The following is a 21595-nucleotide window of genomic DNA, read 5'->3' on the forward strand; positions in this document are numbered from 1 at the left end:
TTGTTTTTCTCCATTTTAAAGCTACATTATGGGAAGGCAAGAGTCCTAGCTTTTTTTATAAAAAAAAACTTCATTTTCTACTTGGCTTAAATTTACGATAAGAGTGTTTTAACTAAAGATATGGCAGGGAAGCTCAGTCCCATGTTTTGCACGGCCTGCATCTGCACCAGCTTGAGCATCAGGTTTCAGAGCTGGCGTGTTGGCTGGAGGCACAGCAGTGCATCCGCGAGGCTGAGAGTTACGTGGGTAGCACGTTTTTTGACGTGGTCACCCTGCAGCTTAAAGAAGTTCAGTCAGAGAAGGAGGGTGGCCACCAGTTAGAAGAAGGGAGGTAGGCAGGTAGTCAGGAAAGCCCCAGAGTGCATCTCACTCGAGAACAGCTTTTCTGTGTTGGAAAACGGTGAAGAGTGACAGTTCCTCGGGAGTGCAGCCAGAATCCAGCTGCACAAAGTGGGAGGAGAAAGAGACGAAGAGCAACAGTGGTAGTAGACTCAATAGTGAGGGGTACAGACAGGCATTTCTGCAGCCGCAGACATAACTCCAGGATGGTGTTGCCTCCCTAGGGCCAGGGTCAAGGATGTTACTGAACGGCTGCAGGGCATTCTGAAGAGGGAGGGCGAACAGTCAAAGATCATGGTTCACATTGGTACCAACGACATAGGTGGAAAGAGGGATGAGGTCTTGCAACAAGAATTTAGGGAACTAGGTAGCAGATTAAAAAGCAGGACCTCTAGATTACTCCCAGTGCTGCGCGCTAGTGAGTATAGGAATAGGTGGATAGAGCAGATGAATGCATGGCTGAAGAGGTTGGTGCAGGAGGGAGGGCTTTAGATTCCTGGATCACTGCGCCCATTTCTGGGGAAGGTGGGACCTGCACAAGTCTGACAGGTTGCACCTGAACTGGAATGGAACCAACATCCTTGCGGGGGGTGGGGTTTGCTAGTGCTGTTGGTGGGGGTTTAAAATAATTTAGCAGGGGGATAGGATACGGAGTGGAGGTATAGTGGGAGTGATATATAGAAAAGTATAGAAGAAAAACCAAGTCAATCTGGAAGGCAGAACATATATAGTCAAGGTAAGGCACAAGGGAGCATGGCAAGGATGGATGGCATTTATTTTAATGCAAGGAGTCTTGCGAGTAAGGCAGATGAGTTGAGGGTGTTGATTAACACATGGGGGTATGATATCATTGCTATCATGGAGACATGGTTGAGGGAGGGGCAGGACTGGCAGCTCAATATTCTGGAGTATAGAATCTTCAGACAAGACTGGGGGACTGTAAAAGAGGAGGTGAAGTCACATTATTGATCAAGGAGTCAATTACTGCAATAAGGGGCGATGATATCTTAGAAGGTTCCTCAAATGAGGCCATATGGGTAGAACTTGAAAACAAAAAGGGGGCTGTTACATTGCTAGGAGTGTACTATAGACCTCCAAACAGTCAGCGAGAGATAGAAGGGCAGATATGTAGGCAAATCTCAGAAGTATAAAAATAATAGGATAATAATAGTAGGGGATTTCAACTTCCGCAATATTAACTAGGATAGACAGTGTGAAAGGGGGCAGAATTCTTAAAATGTATCCAGGGGAGTTTTTTAAGCCAGCATATAGAAAGTCCTACAAGAGAGGGGGTACTGTTGGGCCTAGTTTTAGGGAACGAAGCCGGGTAAGTGGTGGAAGTGTCAGTGGGGGAGCATTTCGGTGAAAGTGACCATAATTCAATAATATTTAAGGTAATTATGAAAAAGGACAAAGATGGACTGGAAATAAAGGTTCTGAATTGGGGGAAAGTTGATTTCAATGTGATAAGGCAGGATCTGGCCAAAGTGGACTGGGAGCAGCTACTTGTAGGAAAATCTATATCAGAGCAGTGAGAGTCATTCAAAGAGGAAATAGAGAGAATACAGGGCTAGCATATTCCCGTAAAGGTAAAGGGTGGGACCAACAAGTCCAGGGAACCCTGGATGTTGAGGAATGTAGACGATTGGATATGGGGAAAAAAGGGAAGCTTATGGTAAATATCAAGGGCTCAAAATAGCGGAAGTCCTACAGGAGTATAGAAAGTTCAGGGGGTTACTTAAAAAAGATTAGGAGAGTGAAGAGGGGGCATGAAAAAACACTGGCAGGTAAAACAAAGGAAAATCCAATGGCGTTTTATAAGTATATTAGGGGCAAGAAGATAACCAGGGAAAGAGTAGGGCCCATTAGGGACGAAAATGGCAATCTGAGAGAGGAGCCGGAAGATACAGGTGAGTTTTTAAATGAGTAGTTTGCATCTGTATTCAATATAGAGAGGGACGATGTAGGTATAGAAATCAGGACGGGGACTGAGGTATACTTGAATAAATTAGTATTGAGAGAGAGGAGGTATTAGTGGTTTTAGCAGGTTCAGAAGTGGATAAACCCCCAGGCCCAGATGAGATGTATCCCAGGCTGCTGTGGGAGGCAAGGGAGGAGATTGCAGGGGCCCTGACATCAATTTTCAAATCCTCTCTGGCCACAGGAGAGGTGCCAGAAGACCGGAGGACAGCTAATGTGGTACCATTATTCAAGAAGGGTGGTAGGGATAAATCAGGGAACTACAGGCCAGTGAGTCTAACATCAGTGGTAGGGAAACTTTTGGAAAAAGTACTGAGGGACAGAATTAATCTCCACTTGGAGGATTAATCAAGAATAGTCAGCATGGCTTTGTCAGGGGGAGATCATGTCTAACAAATTTGATTGAATTTTTCGAGGTGACTAGTTGTTTAGATGAGGGTAATGCAGTTGATGTAGTCTACGTGGTCTTCAGTAAGGCTTTTGATAAGGTTTCGCATGGGAGACTGGTCAAGAATGTAAGAGCCCATGGGATCCAGGGCAATTTGGCAAATTGGATCCAAAATTGGCTCAGTGGCAGGAGGCAAAGGGTGATGGTCAAAGGTTGTTTTTGTGACTGGAAGTCTGTGTCCAGTGGTGTACCACAGGATTTGGTGCTGGGTGCCTTGCTCTTTGTAGTGTACATTAATGATCCAGGCATGAATGTAGGAGGTTATGATCAGTAAGTTCACAGATGACACAAAAATTGATGGTGTGGTGAATAGCAAGGAGGAAAGCCTTAGACTACAGAACAGGTCAGATGGGTAGAACAGTGGCAAATGGAATTTAATTCTGAAAAGTGTGAGGTGATGCATTTTTGGAGAACTAACAAGGCAAGGGATTACACGATGAATGGTAGGACCCTAGGAAGTAAAGAGGATCAGAGGGACCTTGGTGCACATGTCCATAGATATGGGATACTTGCCTTTATTAGTTGAGGCATTGAATACAAGAGCAGGGAGGCCATGAAGAAGTTGTATAAAGCATTAGTTAGGCTGTATCTGAAGTACTGTTTGCAATCCTGGTCGCCACACTATAGGAAGGATGTGATTGCACTGGAGAGGATGGAGAGGAGATTTGCCAGGATGTTGCCTGGTCTGGAGCGTTTCAGCTTTGAAGAGAGACTAGATAAGCTGGGGTTGTTTTCCTTAGAGCAGGGAAGGCAGAGGTGGGGTGGGGAGGAACCTGATTGAGGTGTACAAAATGATGAGGGGCATAGATAGAGTAGATAGGAAGAAACCTTTCCCCTTAGTGAAGGGGTCAATAACCATGGGGTATAGATTTAAGGTAAGGGGCAGGAGGTTTAGAGGAGATTTGAGGGAAAAAAATTTTCACCCAGTGTGTGGGGATATCTGGAACTCACTGCCTGAAAAGGTGGTAGAGGCGGGAACCCTCACAACATTTAAGAAGTATTTAGATGAACACGTGAAACGCCATAGCATACAAGGCTACAGGTCAAGTGCTGAAAAATGGGATTAGAGTAGATAGGGGCTTGATGACCAGTGAGGACACAATGGGTCGAAGGGCCTCTTCCTGTAAAATTCTGACTCTGTGACTCTATACTACTTCTACCAATTTTGCCTTTAACCCTCAGGGTACATTCTCAGTTACATCCTCAAAAAGACTCTTAATAGTTTTGTCAAACATGATTTCCCTTTCATATAAACCATGTTGACTCTGCCTAATCGTATTATGATATTTCCAAGTGCTCTGTTCATTAATAATGGATTTCAATATTTTCCCAACAACAGATGTCAGCTAATGGGCCTGCCGTTCCCTGTTCTCTCTCTCTCTCTCTCTCTCTCTCTCCTTCCATTCTTGAATGCAAGTGTTAGATTTGCTGCCTTCACAATCTACTGGGACCATCCAGAGTCTAACGAATTTTGGAAGATCACAGCCATACATACACTATCTCTGCAGCTGCTGCTTATAGAACTCCCCAAAATGTAAGCCATTGAGTTCAGGAATTTAATATAAAGATAAAAATAAAATACTGCAGATGCTGGAAACCTGAAACAAAAACAGAAAATGCTGGAAAAACTTAGCAGGTCTAACAGCATCTGCAGAGAGAAAAACAGAGTTAATGTTTCGAGTCCGTCCGACTCATACGGACTCGAAAGGTTAACTCTGCCTTCCCCCCCACAGATGCTGTTAGACCTGTTGAGTTTTTCCAGCATTTTCTGTTTTTGTCTGAGTTCAGGAATTTGTTGGTTTTTAGTCACATTTTAATTTTTCCAGTATTTTTTCTTCACTAATAATTAAGTTCCTCACTCTTATTTGAAATGTACTTTTTTCTATCCCTTTGGAACTTTTTGGTGGCTGAAAATCCATCTACAAGTGCCACAGAGTTTCCTAACAGCACTGTGGGTGTACCTACACCACATTGACTCCAGTGGTTCAAGAAGGTATTTTGCCACCACCTTCTCGAGATCAATTAGGGATGGGTAATAAATGTTGGCCTTGCCACCAACACCACATCCTGTGAAAGAATTAAAAAAAGTGATGTTTAATAAGCTCTGCAAGCCAAGCCTTGCAGCCTATGATTTGGTGGCAGTATGTTAACCAGCCCTGGGGGTCTTCACAACCTTTCTCGTGTTTACGATTAAAGAACTTCATGAGAGAAGCATTTTCTTTGACCTTTTTCTTTTATTACATCTCATCTGATTGCCTGCCTGCTTCATTTCACTGAACAAAGTGGTTTAGGGTTTTGTGTATCACGTCACTGTGGGGTGTTTTTTTTTGTTCTTTGTTTGTAATTTCCTCATTTGTTCATCATTATTCTGTCAGGAAATGCACTCATTAGCTTGGATACAAATGCTTTATAAGCAAAGCTTAATGAACAACAAGACCAATGATTGTTTTATTGTGCTGGTACACAATAATGAGAATTCATCATCGAGCAAACATTGTCACTAAACAAATAATGCTATTGAAACTAATGTTGTAAAATGGTAGGGTGCGGAATGTTTTTTCTAAAAGTTGCTGGTGTTTATCAAGGTTAATGCTTGAATAGGCACTTCCATTTTGGGCATCAAGGCTGATTCTCACTTGGTCTCTCTGAACTTTTTGATGTCAATCAGGATTATCCCATGGAATGTCCCAGGGAAGGTGAGGATCAGCTTAATTTGTAATATAAACGGAAAATGTTGGAAAAACTCAACAGGTCTGGCAGCAGCTGTGGAAAGAGAAACAGAGTTAATGTTTCAAGTCCAGTATGACTCTTCATCAGAACATTAACTGTTCCACCACATTTTTATCGGAGTGACAGTTTTGGTGCAGTTAACTTGGCAACTTGGAAATTATACTCTATAGTCAAGAAGTCCTAAGTGTTTGGTGTAAACATCTAGATTCTAAGCGTTATGTTTATAGCATCAGGGTGAATGCTGCTGAGCAGTTGTGAAATAATGTTGCTTACTACACCGTATTCTGTAACCACAGTGCATGCCACTTTCACTCTGAAATACAGTTGTGACTCCTGTTGCAATTAAATTTATGCTTTTCAGCAATTTGTTGCAAATGGGAAGAGATATAGGATCATTTCCTTCCCTTTCCTCATCTCTTGACTGACTGCAACACCGGGAATGTAAATGCAACAAACAGCCACTCCCCAGACATGTGCGCACATGAGGAAAGATGTTTTCCAAAGAAGGAACATGCACTTAGATTGCTAGAAGGGTACAGCGCAAACATCATTTCATTACATAGTCCTTAAGATGGTGATTGAAAATGCTGCAGGCCTGAAGGCTTTGCTCTTGGTTGCTTGAAGACAAATGAAGGTTAATAGATTCTGGTTGCTTCAGACGAAGTTGCCACTGAGCTGTATGTAATCTCACAGGTAAAACAAGTTAGCCCCTCTTCACTGCCTGAGACTGCTGTCTTTTCGAGGCAAGGTTCTTTCTTTCCTGGGTGATGCCTACCCCTCTGAGGTGCTGATCCCAGATTGCCTTGCTGGGCTGCCCTTGTGCATTTATAAGATATCAGCTCCCACTCCAGCCAGTTACAGTCATGTGTTGATTGTGTGGACAATGGAATATATCAACAATGGGTTGAAGCCAATGTAATTGAAACACAATGAGGGAATGTTGATATCCCATCAGAATTCCAGCTATGATCATCCTCACCTTATTTGAAATCCCATCTTCATGGGCCAGCAAGTCTAGAAGTCATCATCAAATTTTTGTTTCTTTATTCTTTCACAGGATGTGGACTTTGCTGGCTAAGCCAGCATTTATTGGCCATTCCTAATTCCCCTTGAGAAGGTGGTGGTGAGCTGCTGCAGCCCATGTGCTGTAGGTGCAACCACAATACTGTTAGGGATGGAGTTCCATGATTTTAACCCAGTGACTGCAAAGGAACAGCGATATATTTTCAAGCCAGGATGGTGTGTGTTTGGAGGGAAACATGCAGGTGGTGGTGTTCCCATTTGTCTGCTGCGCTTGTCCTTCTAGATGGTAGATGTTGCAGGTTTGAGAGGTGTTGGGGAAGGAGTCTTGGTGAGTTGCTGCAGTGCATCTTGCAGGTGGTACACACTGCTGTCACTTTGTCAGTGGTGGAGGGAGTGAATGTTTGTTTGTGGATGGGATGCTAATCAAGTGAGCTGCTTTCTCCTGGATGGCATCAAGTTTCTTGAGTGTTGTTGGAGCTGCACTCATCCAGGCAAGTGGAGAGTATTCCTTCACACTCCTGGCTTGCGCCTTGTAAATGATAAACAGGCTTTGGGGAGTCAGGAGGTGAGTTACTGTTCACACAATTTCCAGCCCCTGAACTGCTCTTGTAGCCATAGTATTTATATGGCTGGTCCAGTTCAGTTTCTGGTCAATGGTAACCCCCAGATCTTGATAGTGGGGGATTCAGTGATGATAATGCCATTGAATGTCATGGGGAGATGGTTGGATTCTCTCTTGCTGGAGATGGACATTGCCTGGCACTTGTGTGGCGCGAATGTACTTGCCACTCGCCTGTCTTCTTTTGAAATAGTGAAGAGTAATCAATCAGCACCTGGCAAAGCTATTTACATTTGAAGCGACTTCCCAGAGATATGTCCAGACATGTCTGTATAGAAACCTCCAAATAAATCACCTGACTTTCTGGAGTCAATTCTGTGAAGGTAGAGTGTCCATATTTCATTTTGTTTTTTTTTTAAAATAAAGCATCCATCACCCAATTTGCTTTATAGGCATATGATGTGACCTAACAAATTTAAGTTCAGTCAACTGGTGCTTAGAAAATGTCTTTTACTAATGTATCCATTAACGATAACCATATTAACAACAGCATTTTTCTGCTACAAATTGCCAACACTCACTTTGCTTATCCTGAAAAATATTAAATCAATTTTATTTTCTTTCCATGGGCAAGTCGGTGACTTATTTCCAGGTGGCTGTCAACAGCTACTAAAGAAATAACTTGTATTTATATATCACCTTGTATTACCCCAGGACTTCTAAACACACCAGTTTTGAAGTATAGCTACTATTATAATATAGTGAAACATGGCAGCATGTACATAGTAAGATCCCACAAACAGCAATAAGTAACCAGATAATCTGTTTCTTGTGGTGTTATTTGATGGGTAAATGTTGATCAAGATACTGTGGAGAACTCCCTTGCTCTTCAGGTACCATGGATCTTTTATAGCCACCCGAGAGGACAGAGTATCTGATCTTCTACACGTGATCTTGCTGATGTCAGCACGTGCATATGTAAGATAATAGCAGTAATGTGGGTTTGATGAAATCAGCACCAGGTGGCCTAAGTGTGTTTTGTCTCCTTAACTGCTTCAGAATATTTCAAGTGGAAATTTATCTTTAGAACAATTATTAAACTAAGATTTGACCCTAAAAGCTGGCTATGCTCCAGTTTCTTCCATTTGATCAGACGACAGCTTTCGCTGCCATTTCGAAAACAGATGATATGCTTGAACTGTATAATTTAGGAGGAAATAAAGAAACAGCAGGGAGCTGCTGTTTTTATCAAAGTCAGATGTTAAGTGCAATTTCCCAATAGTGTCCTCTTGTGTATAAGTTGAACAGTTTTATAAATGCATGTTGAGAGGGCAATGATGTTGTGAAAGTGGAGCAGTTTTAGTATAACGACTTGAGTGGAGCTGCAGCTTGGAATGCTATTGAATGCAGCCAGTATTTATTACTGTTGCCTGCTGTTTGAGTGTGGAGTGTCTATTTGAATTATATAATTTTTATCATTGTTTAAAAATAATGTTGCTTTCTTAAATTGTCGATCTCCTCTCCATGGTGTGGGTAATCTGAGTCTGGAGCAAAGTTGCGCTTTAATTTTTTTCTTGGCTATTCAAGCAAACTACTCAGGTGCTTCCTTGATCTAAGTCGGTACGTTCTGCAGCATCTGACTGAATCAGGAAAGTTAATGTTAATGAGGGTGCTCCAAACAGATCTTTCACGTGTAGCACATGGATTCTAAATGGAATAGATACAAGCTGATGCTAAGTTGTACGCACAATACATCCTTCCATCTCTGCTTTGAGTCCTATTTCTGCCTCTGTCAGCCTACCTATCCAGCTCAGTAAATGTATTGTGATTTTGACTTATGTTTATCTTTACAGCTCTGCTGTTGGTGCAAATGTGACTTAGAGTGGAGTGGTATGGGACTACTTCCCACCCAACTGTCTCAGCGCTGACCCTACTGAAGTTTCTAGGGTCAGCCCAATTTTCATGGCACAAGCGGGCTTCGCAACACCAGTTTGGGAGCTTCTCTGTTTGAGGATAGGAAATGGTATCTTGTTAGAATTACAGAATCGTTAAATTATACAAATTATCATTCTTATACTAACAGAGCTATTCATTTTGTCATATTCTCCTGTACCTTTTCCTAAAGGATTGAAATGCCTGTTGCATTTAGTGTCTTGCATAAAGTGTCATATACCTTTTTTGTCGAAGCAGTATGCAAGACTTTGCAGAATGTCTGAAATCAGCTGCTATGGGATCTCTTACATCCATCTGAACAGGGCTTGGTTTAACATTTCATCCAGGAAAGAGTTTGAGAAAGGGAAATAGTGTTTAATCAACTTATTAGAAAGCTTTGAGGAAGTCACATGTGCTGTGGATAAAGGGGAACCAGTGGACGTACTGTACTTAGATTTCCAGAAGGCATTTGATAAAGTGCCACATCAAAGGTTATTGTGGAAATTGAAAGCTCATGGTATTGAGGGCAATATATGGATAGATGGGTCTTTTTGGCAAGATGTAACGAGTGGCATAACACAGGGATCAGTGCTGGGACCTCAACTGTTTACAATTCATATAAATGACTTGGATGAAAGTATGTTAGCCAAATTTGCTGATGATGCAAAGATAGGTAGGAAAGTAAGTTGTGAAGAGGACATGAGGCTACAAACAGATGTACATAGGTTAGGTGAGTGGGCAAAGATCTAGCAGATGGAGTATCATTTGGGAAAATGTGAAATTGTCCATTTTGGCAGAAAGAGTAAAGGCGAAACATATTACCTAAATGGTGACAGATTGCAGAGCTCTGAGATGCAAAGGAATCTGAGTGTCCTGGTGCATGAATCATAAAAGGCTAGTATGCAAGTAATTGGAAAAGCTAATAGAATGTTATCATTTATTGTAAGGGGAATTGAATATAAAAGTAGGGAGGTTATGCTTCAGTTGTACAGGGCACTAGTGAGACTGCATTTGGAGTACTGTGTACAGCATTGGCCACCTTATCTAAGGAAGGATGTAAATGTGTTAGAAGCAGTTCAGAGAAGGTTTACCAGACTAATACCTGGAATGGGTGGGTTGTCTAATGAGGAAAGGTTGGACAGACTAGGCTTGTATCCGCTGGAATTTAGAAGAGTAAGAGGCGACTTTATTGAAAGATATAAGATCCTGAAGGGTCTTGACAGGGTGGATGTGGAGAGGATGTTTCCTCTTGTGGAAGAATCCAAAACTAGGAGTCACTGTTTGAAAATAAGGTGTCACCCATTTAAAATGGAGATGAGAAGTTTTTTCACTCAGAGGGTCGTGAGTCTGTGGAACTCTTGTCCTGAAAAGGCGGTGGTAGCAGAATCTTTGACTATTTTTAAGGCAGAGGATATATTCTTGGCAAGCAAAGAGGTGATAGGTTATCGACAGTGGGTGGAATGTAGATTTCAGGTTACCATCAGATTAGCCATTATCTTATTAAATGATGGAGCAGGCTTGAGGGGCTGAATGGCCTACTCCTGCTTGTTCTTATGTTCGTAGGCAATAGTTTCTCCAACTGTGCGGCACTCCCTCAAATACTGCCTTGAGGTATCAATCTAGGTTATGTGGTCAACCCCAATTTTATTGGCCAATATTGCTCTTCCTCCTCTTGCTCCTTGAAAAAGGTATAAGGCAATTCCCAATGGGAACCTTGAGAATTAGGGAAGGCAGATGGTAAAGCAGTAAGGGAAAAAAAGACAAATTATTGAAATTGGCTGAGAAATAGATTTTCTATGCCTTGTTTGATAATAGTCACTGGACCCTTTGCTCTTATGTCTTTCCCTTACCCTGAGGCAACACTGGACACTGAGTTTGTACAGGTGTGATTTGCATCAGCAATAAAAATGGTTAAAAATGGGATGGATAATGTCCCCTTGTTATTTCTGTCTTATTTAAATAAGCCTGCCCACTTCAGGGCAAGTGCTTTCATTTGTGATGATGCCAAAATAGGCAGACACCTGGCATAATGGGTGCCTGCCTTGTTCCTATTTGCTTTTCCAGTACTGCTTAAAATAAAGCAGCATGAAGGGAAAATTCCAGGCTCATATCAAATACTATGTGATTATTGCTTGGTCTTGAGTTTTAACCCTATCTTCCCACCAGCCAAAGATTCTTGCTCTCTTGCTGTACTTCCTTGCTCTCCATCACAACTCCACCCTGCAAGCTCCACTCATTCCGCCTTATTAATATCCACTCCATTTTATCTCATTAAGTACCACCCAATTAATCCAACTCCTGCTCCTGATTTTTGTGTCTCTTTCTTTCCCACATCATTTGTCCCGATGCAAGCCTGTGCCTAGGTCTCTAACAGGTGAGAGGAAAATGGAGGATCGGAGACATGCGGAAATGAAAAAAAAGACTTGGAGAAAGAGAGAGAGAAAAGGCATGAGGGGGAAAGAAATGATAAGAGGCATATAGATGGAAAGTAAATGTTTGGGATCTACAGAGAGCCAGGCACATATTGTGGAGATACACATGAGACTTGGTAGAAATCAGTGCTGTTACAGGAAAAAAGAGCATTTTTATTGTAGTTTTGCCTACAAGCAATGCCAGCCAATCTAAAGCCTGAAAATGCATAGCAGGTTGATCAATATCTGCAAGGAAGATGGGTTAGTACCTTAGGCAAAACTCTCTTGTCAGGGCTAGCATATTCATGCTGGGAAAGCCAGTTCTAAATTAAAAGCAAAATACTGCAGATTCTGGAAATCTGAAACAAAAACAAAAATAGCTGGAAAAACTCAGCAGGCCTGACAGCATCTGTGGAGAGAAAGACAGAGTTAACATTTTGAGTCTGATACGGGTGACAAATACGATACGGACTCGAAACGTTAACTCTTTCTTTCTCTCTCTCTCCACAGATGCTGTCAGACCTGCTGAGCGTTTACAACAATTTTTGTTTTTGTTTAAGCTAGTTCTAAATGCTGGACTTGGCTAACCTGTGCAGCTTTTCTATTTAAGCCCCTTTTACTGTTTGGCTAGACTTCTGCTTTTTGCTGTGCAAAAGTAATTCCCCCAACTGTGATGTGACATCACTGAATTCAACTGCAGATGTGAGGTGTGGTTCTCTGGTGCCCACGGGGTGACCAACGCTTATGAAATAAAATAAGGAATACTTCAACTGGGGGACTGGGGTTGGAGGGAGGGGGGGTGGAGGTGTGATGGGATATGGATGCTGGTGACCGTAAGAGCAGCAGTGGGGAGGGGCAGTGCTGCTGACCATAACTACCCCTGGTGCCACAGTGTGCATGCTCACAAAAAAAAGCCAAACCCAGTGTCCTACAGGACAAAAGGCATCACGTAAAGGACACCGGTCAAACAGTCACAATAAGGGACAATTCCTTAAAATACAGGACAGCTGGTCACCTTGACGTCCAGTACAGGAGCTTCTTATTTAGAAAACTGTGATAGCAACAGGAACTACATAGAAGTAATGTCATCAAATAAACAATATTGACCTCTGAATTTGATAATACAGTGAACGACTGTTTACCTATTAGGAGGTAACTGTTTTCTAACAAACATATTGATATTGGAAAGATGGTCCATAAAAAGGGAGGCTGTTGTATTAGCTACAGGCAGCAGCACCTCATTACAACTTTTCCACTCCCTGAATTACAATGACTTCTATGACAACACTCTCAGAAAATATTTCTTATAGCTACATGTTTGCAAACCTCTCTTGGCTTTTCTGTACCTCCAATCAAGAACTTGGACACCTGGTGCTCTTTTCATTAGAACAGAGTGGAAAGTGATCTGATGAAGAGATAAAAACAAAAAACTGCGGATGCTGGAAATCCAAAACAAAAACAGAATTACCTGGAAAAACTCAGCAGGTCTGGCAGCATCGGCGGAGAAGAAAAGAGTTGACGTTTCGGGTCCTCATGACCCTTCAACAGAACTGGGTGAATCCAAGGAGAGGGGTGAAATTTAAGGTTGGGGGTGGCAGGGGGTGGGGGGAGTTGGTGGGGGGAGGGGAGAGAAGTGGAGGGGGGTGGTGTGGTTGTAGGGACAAGCAAGCAGTGATAGGAGCAGATAATTAAAAGATATCACAGACAAAAGAACAAAAGAACACAGAGGTGTTGAAGTTGGTGATGTTATCTAAATGAATGTGCTAATTAAGAATGGATGGTACGGTACTCAAGGTACAGCTCTGGTGGGGTGGGGGGGCATAAAAGATTTAAAAATATTGGAAATAGGTGGGAAAAGAAAAATCTATATAAATTATTGGAAAAAACAAAAGGAAGGGGGAAGAAACAGAAAGGGGGTGGGGATGGAGGAGGCAGTTCAAGATCTAAAGTTGTTGAATTCAATATTCTGTCCGGAAGGCTGTAAAGTGCCTAGTAGGAAGATGAGGTGCTGTTCCTCCAGTTTGCGTTGGGCTTCACTGGAACAATGCAGCAAGCCAAGGACAGACATGTGGGCAAGAGAGCAGGGTGGAGTGTTAAAATGGCAAGCGACAGGGAGGTTTGGGTCATTCTTGCGGACAGACCGAAGGTGTTCTGCAAAGCGGTTGCCCAGTTTACGTTTGGTCTCTCCAATGTAGAGGAGACCACATTGGGAGCAACGAATGCAGTAGACTCCCCCACCCGCCGCGCCCCCCCCCACCCACCCCCCTTAAACCAGTTTATATTTCACCTCTCTTCTTGGATTCACCCAGTTCTGTTGAAGGGTCATGAGGACTTGAAACGTCTTCTCTTCCCTGCCGATGCTGCCAGACCTGCTGAGCTTTTCCAGGTAAATCTGATGAAGGGGTTCAACATTATGAAGCATTTTGATGAGGAATTTCATGAAGTTGTTTGGTGAGGAATAACCAATAAGAAATTTCCATTGGTTAAAAAGTGGACTTAGTTTAAGGTTCTCACCAAAGCAGTTACAGTATCATATATGTTTAGCTTGTGCTAAATTGGTTCGTAATTGGCACACTGGCTTGGGTACTAATCTTGCCGCTGGTGGTACCGAGACAGGCAGAGGAAAACAATCGGCCCATCTTCCCGCTAATTTTTTATTTTTTATTGGAAGTTACTTATTTGCAATTTAAGAATTCATAATTTTTTTCTTTATCTGTAGGGCATAATTTTAAAATCATCTGTTACTAGTGGCAAACTTTAATTCAGTTTCATAGAATGGTTACAGCATGGAGGAGGCAATTTTGGCCTGTCGTGTTGGTGCTGGCCCTGGCCCTCAATAGGAACCTCTACATTTCTTTGCAGGCTGCTGGGCAATGGAATTTGTTTTTCTGGATTGTGGATCAAATAATGGATTTGGACTTTTAAAAAGTGCTATTCTGTAAATTAATAAGCTAATCCAAGTTGGTTGGAACAGGTCTTGAGACAGTGGACGGAATTTTCCATGCCCCGGTTGGCATCAAGCATGAGCGGACAACATGGCGAGAAGGCCAGAATTCAGTTTCATGACGTCCTGAAACCAGTTTGCAATCGTCCGCTCTGCCCGTTGATGGCGGGCCGCGTTTCCCACCGTCGGACGTAAGGAACTTCATTGTAATACATCTGCGTAAGCCCAGTTCGCTGGAATCATCCCCCACGCTGGATCATTGAGCACGTTGGCGTGCTTGGTTCACAGCTACATTAGAAACGTGCACCGGGTGAGCTGCACTTCGTTCAGGACTTTGAGGTTTGTTTGTCTGCCTTGCTTCAGGCAGCACCTGCAGTCATGAGCGCCAGGCTTCAGACAGCACCACATCACTGTTAGGGGAGGCTCATGGGCAGGTCTCCACCTAGAAGACCAGCCATAAGGCGTGGGTGGCCTTTCAACAGCTGCTTGGGGAAGGGGGAGAAGTGGCCTCAGGCAAGGGAAGAGGCTGCAGGACGACAGCTGTACTGGGGAAGGTTGTGTACGGGGGCACGTTGATCTGTGCAAGTGGCCTCAAGATGGTGAGGGCTGAGGAGGTAGTCTCCAGAGGAGATGAGGCCAGATGGAGAAGTGAGGCTGTGTGGGAGAGAGTGAGTGATGATGTCCTGTGAGATACCAGTGAATGTGTGATGGGCTTGAGTGTGTGGATTTAGAGTGATGAGGTGGTTGCCTTGCCCTGGCAGAATGGATGAGATCATTCATCCTTTATCTGCGTTGGATGGCCAACCTCTTCTGTACAGCATTGGCACTGATCACCACTGCCATTGCCAACCAAGCCGAAGTGGTAATGTTGCTGCCCCTCCCGCAGCCAAAGCAGGGGTAGAGGGCATCGTGACGGGCCTCCATGGCGTCCACAAGGTGCTCGAGGGACGTGTCACTAAACCTGGGGGCTGCAGTCTTCTTGCCTTTCGGGACCATGTCTTCTTTGCAGCGGTCCTGGGCTGGAAGCACTGAGAGGTGTGCACACGGCTGCACTTTAAATGTGGCGCCTGGCATGATGGAGTGGCGAGGTGATGGCATGGTGGGTGAATCTGAGCCTGCCTGCCATTGAAACTGCGTGTTTCCCGGGAATACATGATTAATGAGGCGGGATTGGTACAATACAGCGCGAGAAGCTGCCATTGCAGCCGGCGGGTAAAAGGTTCTGTTTCCTGCCCGCTACTGCACTTCGTGCAAATCTGGGATGATTCCGCCCGAAAGGTTGTGGTTACCAATTTTGAAACATTTTATCGTTTCAATCAGACTTTCCCAAAATTAGCATGGAGATCTGACATTTGATAGCTGTTAAGAGCCCCACCACCCGCACCCCTGCCATCACTCACTTGTGCCTGTGCCCATGTCCACTTGTGATGCTGGGTCTTGTGTAGATGCATTACCGGCAGCAGCCACTATCCCCAGTGGTGCTGCCACGCAATGAAAAAGTCCTCAACCTCTGATTACAAAAACAGAATTACCTGGAAAAACTCAGCAGGTCTGGCAGCATCGGCGGAGAAGAAAAGAGTTGACGTTTCGAGTCCTCATGACCCTTCGACAGAACTTGAGTTTGAGTCCAAGAAAGAGTTGAAATATAAGCTGGTTTAAGGTTGGGGGCGGGTGGCGGAGAGAGAGAGAGAGAGAAGTGGAGGGGGTTGGTGTGGTTGTAGGGACAAACAAGCAGTGATAGAAGCAGATCATCAAAATATGTCACCAACAATAGAACAAAAGAACACAGAGGTGTTAAAGTTGGTGATATTATCTAAACAAATGTGCTAATTAAGAATGGATGGTAGGGCACTCAAGGTATAGCTCTAGTGGGGGTGGGGAAAGCATAAAAGATTTAAAAATATTTAAAAATAATGGAAATAGGTGGGAAAAGAAAAATCTATATAACTTATTGGAAAAAAAAAGGAAGGGGGAAACAGAAAGGGGGTGGGGATGGGGGAGGGAGCTCAAGACCTAAAGTTATTGAATTCAATATTCAGTCCGGAAGGCTGTAAAGTGCCTAGTCGGTCTGTCCGCAAGAATGACCCAAACCTCCCTGTCGCTTGCCATTTTAACACTCCACCCTGCTCTCTTGCCCACATGTCCGTCCTTGGCTTGCTGTATTGTTCCAGTGAAGCCCAACGCAAACTGGAGGAACAACACCTCATCTTCCGACTAGGCACTTTACAGCCTTCCGGACTGAATATTGAATTCAACAACTTTAGGTCTTGAGCTCCCTCCCCCATCCCCACCCCCTTTCTGTTTCCCCCTTCCTTTTTTTTCCCAATAAGTTATATAGATTTTTCTTTTCCCACCTATTTCCATTATTTTTAAATATTTTTAAATCTTTTATGCTCTCCCCACCCCCACTAGAGCTATACCTTGAGTGCCCTACCATCCATTCTTAATTAGCACAATCGCTTAGATAATATCACCAACTTTAACACCTATGTGTTCTTTTGTTCTATTGTTGTTGACATCTTTTGATGATCTGCCTCTATCACTGCTTGTTTGTCCCTACAACCACACCAACCCCCTCCACTTCTCTCTCTCTCTCTCTCTCCGCCCCCCCCCCCCCGCCCCACACACCTTAAACCAGCTTATATTTCAACCCTTTCTTGGACTCGAACTCAAGTTCTGTTGAAGGGTCATGAGGACTCAACTTCAACTCTTTTCTTCTCTGCCGATGCTGCCAGACCTGCTGAGTTTTTCCAGGTAATTCTGTTTTTCTTTTGGATTTCCAGCATCCGTAGTTTTTTTGTTTTTGTTTTTATCCCAACCTCTGATTGTTCGGCAGCTCTCAGTGGTCAAGGCTTACACTGGGTCCTTCATCCCAGGAAAAGCCTACCGCTGCCCAGTTAAGTGCTTGACTGGCAACTAATGCGGCAGGCCTTCCCGAAAAGAGGCAGTGCGGGGCTCTCTGTCTCGCCAGCTGGCGGGCTCTGTCACCTCCATTAAATACCACCCATTGTGTCTAAGGCTGTTAATGTTGCAGTAATATCAGGAATCAAATTTACTGTTGGCTAATGACAGGTTGCAAATTCATTAAATGCTGGTGATGGTGGGCGGTTTGTTGGGGAGAGCATGGGGAAATAGTGATTTTCATTTTGGGAAGATGTTGCATAGGTAGTGGCAGTTGCATCATTTGTATGATATCAACAGGGAAGCTTGATCAATTTTGGTGATTATGGGCCTTGTTATAATAAAATTGGCCAGGTGCCAGCAGTAGTTGAGAGTTTGTGGGTAGTTTGTTAATTGGGCAGGAAGAGAATCTTGCAGCTCAGAATTTCAACTGTAACTTATCTTTCCTAGAAAGCCATTAGCTTCAAAGTCTTGGGGGCAACTCACCAAGGTACCTTCCACTGCATCTTCCCAATCCACGACCTCTACCACCTAGAAGGATAAGGGCAACCAAAGCATGGGAACACCACCCGCAAGCTCCCTTTCAAGCCACACACCATCCTGACTTGGAGCTATATCATCTTGCTTCACTGTCGCTGGATCAAAATCCCTAAACTCCCTCCCGAACAGCACTGTGGGTGTACCTAAACCACATGGACTGCAGCTGTTCAAGAAAAGCAGCTCACCACCACCTTCTCGAGGGCGATTAGGGATGGGAAATAAATGCTGGGCTAGCCAGCGACACCCACATCCCATGAACCAATTTTAAGAAAAGAAATTGTGTAAAAATACATTATTCTACCACTTCAGTTGGTTTGTATCATGCAACCTAACAGTAAAGGTTGTCTGTTCCTTTGGAACTGATTTTTTTTTCAACAAGGAGTATAATGTCTTAGTTTCCTTTTCTGCATGCAACAGAGCTGATTGATTTGTCCCTGCTGTTTAATTATAGCTCTTGGATGTTGAATGTTTTTTGTTCTAAACACCGACAAATCTGTGTTGCTTCTTATGATTAGCTTATATTTAAACTTACTGTCGATTCATTAGTTTGTTAGCAGCAGGGTGTCAATTTCAGATTTTGGTCTGTAGTCCCTGAGACCACAGTGAAACAGTTCATTATATTACCCACCCCCAAAATAAAAGGAAATACAGGATGATTAGCATCTGAAAAATAAACGTAATACATTTTTGGTAAGCTCTAATTGTGTTGCAATTCTAGGAGTCGAGCATCTGTTTTTTTTGCACTACTTGTACACAGTTAAATCCTCTTTACAAATGGGTAGAAACAGAATTGAGCAGAGTGCATCAGGAATTAGCATGTTGCCTTATTCAAGAACCAAGATGGGCAGAAGGGTGGCATTCCGACAATGAAAAATCAATTTTCATGTTTTATATTTCATCCTGTGCAGTTAAGTTGCCAAAAAGGCACCCATTGGCCTGTTCTGGGACACCAATTGAAACTTTCAAAGAGAAGGGCAGATGAACACAGTACATGCTTGGCCCATATCTGTGGTGAATTGGACTGGACCTTCAATATATTGCCTTGTAAGTTATGTGCAGCAAAATATCATTTAAAGATAAGTTTCAATTTTATGTGAATTTTCAAAATGATCATCTGTTTACCAATTTTTGAGTCCTCAACCTTGTTTGACAATTGTTTGCTGCATTATTATTCCCCAGCTAGGAAGTGCATCATAATCAGTTCTGATTTTTTTAAACAGATAATTATTTGAGTCATGGTGACTTAGTGGTAGTTAGTTGTTAAATATCTTGGTTACAATTTTGAATGTTAGAACCCTTCTTGTTTCTAACGAACCCCTCATGTTAATTAGAAGTGAGACTTGCTTAGGTTTAGTTTGATATTTCCACTGAGATTTAGTGGTAAATGTTAATACTCTAAACTAGCTTTGAGAACTCTGAACCTACATTCACTTACTGAAGCTTGCCTGTACCAGTGCACATTGAGCAATTTTTTTCACCTAATTTCTCCAATGTTGCCTTTTGTTCAGTTACTCAACAAACCCTTAACCTCAATTTTTATTATCTTGGAAGGAATGAGAAAGTTGCATTGCACTCACCTTGAAGTTGCAGTCTGATTATTGCACATATTAAGTGTTATTCCACGTTTTAAGCATTGCTTACACTTCATGACACAGACACACTGCAGAATGCCCAAATATTTACCAAGACTGAACTGGCTTGTTATTTAGTTGGAGGAAATAGAAAGTGCTGGGTGTATTGAAGGACAGTAAGCTCGTGGAATAGCAGGGATAAGCTTGCTTTAAAAGGCTTGAAATCCCTTCTGCTAGCAGCCTGAATAAATATATTTTTCTGCATCTTCAAGCTTTTCAATTTGATACATTTACCCAATGTTGCATTAGTTGGACCAGCAAAAAGCATTTGTAGGAAGAAATATTTGGTAATATCAGTTTCTCTCATCCTTATCACGGAGAACATTATCACTATCATAACTGCTACAATTCACAAGTAGAATAACAAGGATGGTCAGACAGCCTTCATTTTGTATATTAGCAATCTAAACCAGCATCAGCTTGGAGGGAGTCATTTCAATTTTGTATCACTGAAGCCATTGTTTGGTCAGCCTCGCTTCCTTTATGAAATTTATGTTTTGTTTGGAACAATTCGGAATATACTGGCAAATGATTAACATTTCTTCTTTTATAGGACAGTAAAGGATACAATTAATGTCTTTGTGTTTCAAATCACTATGACACACCTCAAATAACTGTGGCCTAAGTTTTGTTCATCAGCATTCTGGGGTTATTCAAGGTCAGAGTTAATGCAAGACATAGTAGTAAGTCAATTATACTTAATGTTGGGAAGGAAAAGGTGTATTGCCTGGGAGCAAGACTACCTCGCTGTATATGTTGTGGAAACTGGATGTTTTGCAGCAACACTTGTTCATTCATTCATAAGTTGCAGTTTGTATTGGACCACTTATGTTTTAGCAATACTATGAATCTGTATAAAGAAGTTTATTGAAAGATATCTGGCCTGTGTGTACATTGGTGTTTTCATGTGGGACATGTATGTTTAGCAAGGGAATGTCTAGTGTTCTTGAGCTTTGTCGGTGGCCATCCTAGGCCAGCCAGGACAGCATTGTAACAAACAAAATGTGCTAAAATGCATATATACAAGTGAAATTAGGAATATACCTACAGGAGCATGTCATTTAGCAATGCAGGTCTGTTCTACCATTCAATGAGATCATTGTGTCACAGACAGGATTTGTGTTTTCTTTCTGCCCATGATCAGTGCGTGTTGTGTGTATTTTCTTACTTTCTGATTGTCTCAATTTAAATAATTCCAGCAGCAAGCTTTTAGTGAATTTATAAGTAAAAGAGGTTATTTATTATCTCACACTTGCGTTGGAGGTTTAAAAATGTGACATCTCACTTACCGACACTATCATTTGCACAAAGATTAGATGCAGTTGAGGGGGAAAAAAACAATTGTACGATTGTCTCAGTCTCTATTCTTGCAGGCCTGTAATTTCTTAGATGAGTTGATGCTTTGGTTGAAGTCAAGGTCTTGTAAAGCAGAGGATGTTCAGTAAGCTGCGAAACCTCTTGTAGTTGACTTTCCAGGAAGTTGGTTCTTGGGTGAGAGTCCTTCTCCCACTTTCAATGTAGTATAACCTTGGCTGCTTGGATGTCTTGCAAATGGTTGATGGATTTCCATTCAGAACAGCTTCTTGCTGTTTTAAAAACAGGCACCAATATGTGACCTGTTAGAATTAGGGAGCAGGACTAGGCCATTCGGCCCTTCAAGCCTGCTCTGCCATTCGATAAGATCATGTCTGATCTATTTGTGGTCTAAATCCATTTTCTTGTCTGCCCCTATAACCCTTGACACTCTAGTCTCTCAAACATTTGTCTAGCATCCAGAATTCCACATACTAACAACCCTCGGAGGAAAAATTAAACTCCTCATCTTCATCTTAAATGAAGACCTCTTATTCTTAAACTCTGTCCTTTAGTCCTAGTTTCCTCCATGTGAGGAAACATGCCTCCATTATCTACCCTATCACGTCCCCTCATATTTCAGTAAGATCGCCTCTCATTCTTGTAAACTCCAATGTGTATAGGTCCAACCTGTTCAACCTTTTCTTGATAAGATACATCCTTCAAATGCTAGCATACAAATTCAGCAGGAATAGGTAAGGCAAATGGAATGTTGGCATTTATTTCAAAGGGAATGGAGTATAAAAATAGGGAAGTCTTCCTAAAACTATACAAGACTCTAGTTAGACTACACCTAGAATACTG

At 42.5% G+C, this 21595-nt stretch overlaps 1 protein-coding gene across 5 annotated transcripts in view; it reads left to right on the top strand.

Annotated features, from left to right (window-relative positions):
* Positions 1 to 21595, top strand: part of LOC121291894 (cAMP-dependent protein kinase inhibitor alpha-like) — a 124881-nt gene that overhangs the window by 69969 nt on the left and 33317 nt on the right. The window contains exon 3 of one of the 5 annotated variants that reach the window (XM_041213544.1): positions 18716 to 18851. The exons of the other annotated variants lie outside the window; for them this stretch is intronic. The gene's annotated coding sequence lies outside the window, so the exon portion shown is untranslated. The remainder of the gene's footprint in view (positions 1 to 18715; positions 18852 to 21595) is intronic. 5 annotated transcript variants of the gene reach the window in all.

This window comes from Carcharodon carcharias, chromosome 19 (genome assembly GCF_017639515.1).
Source record: "Carcharodon carcharias isolate sCarCar2 chromosome 19, sCarCar2.pri, whole genome shotgun sequence".
NCBI lineage: Eukaryota > Metazoa > Chordata > Chondrichthyes > Lamniformes > Lamnidae > Carcharodon > Carcharodon carcharias.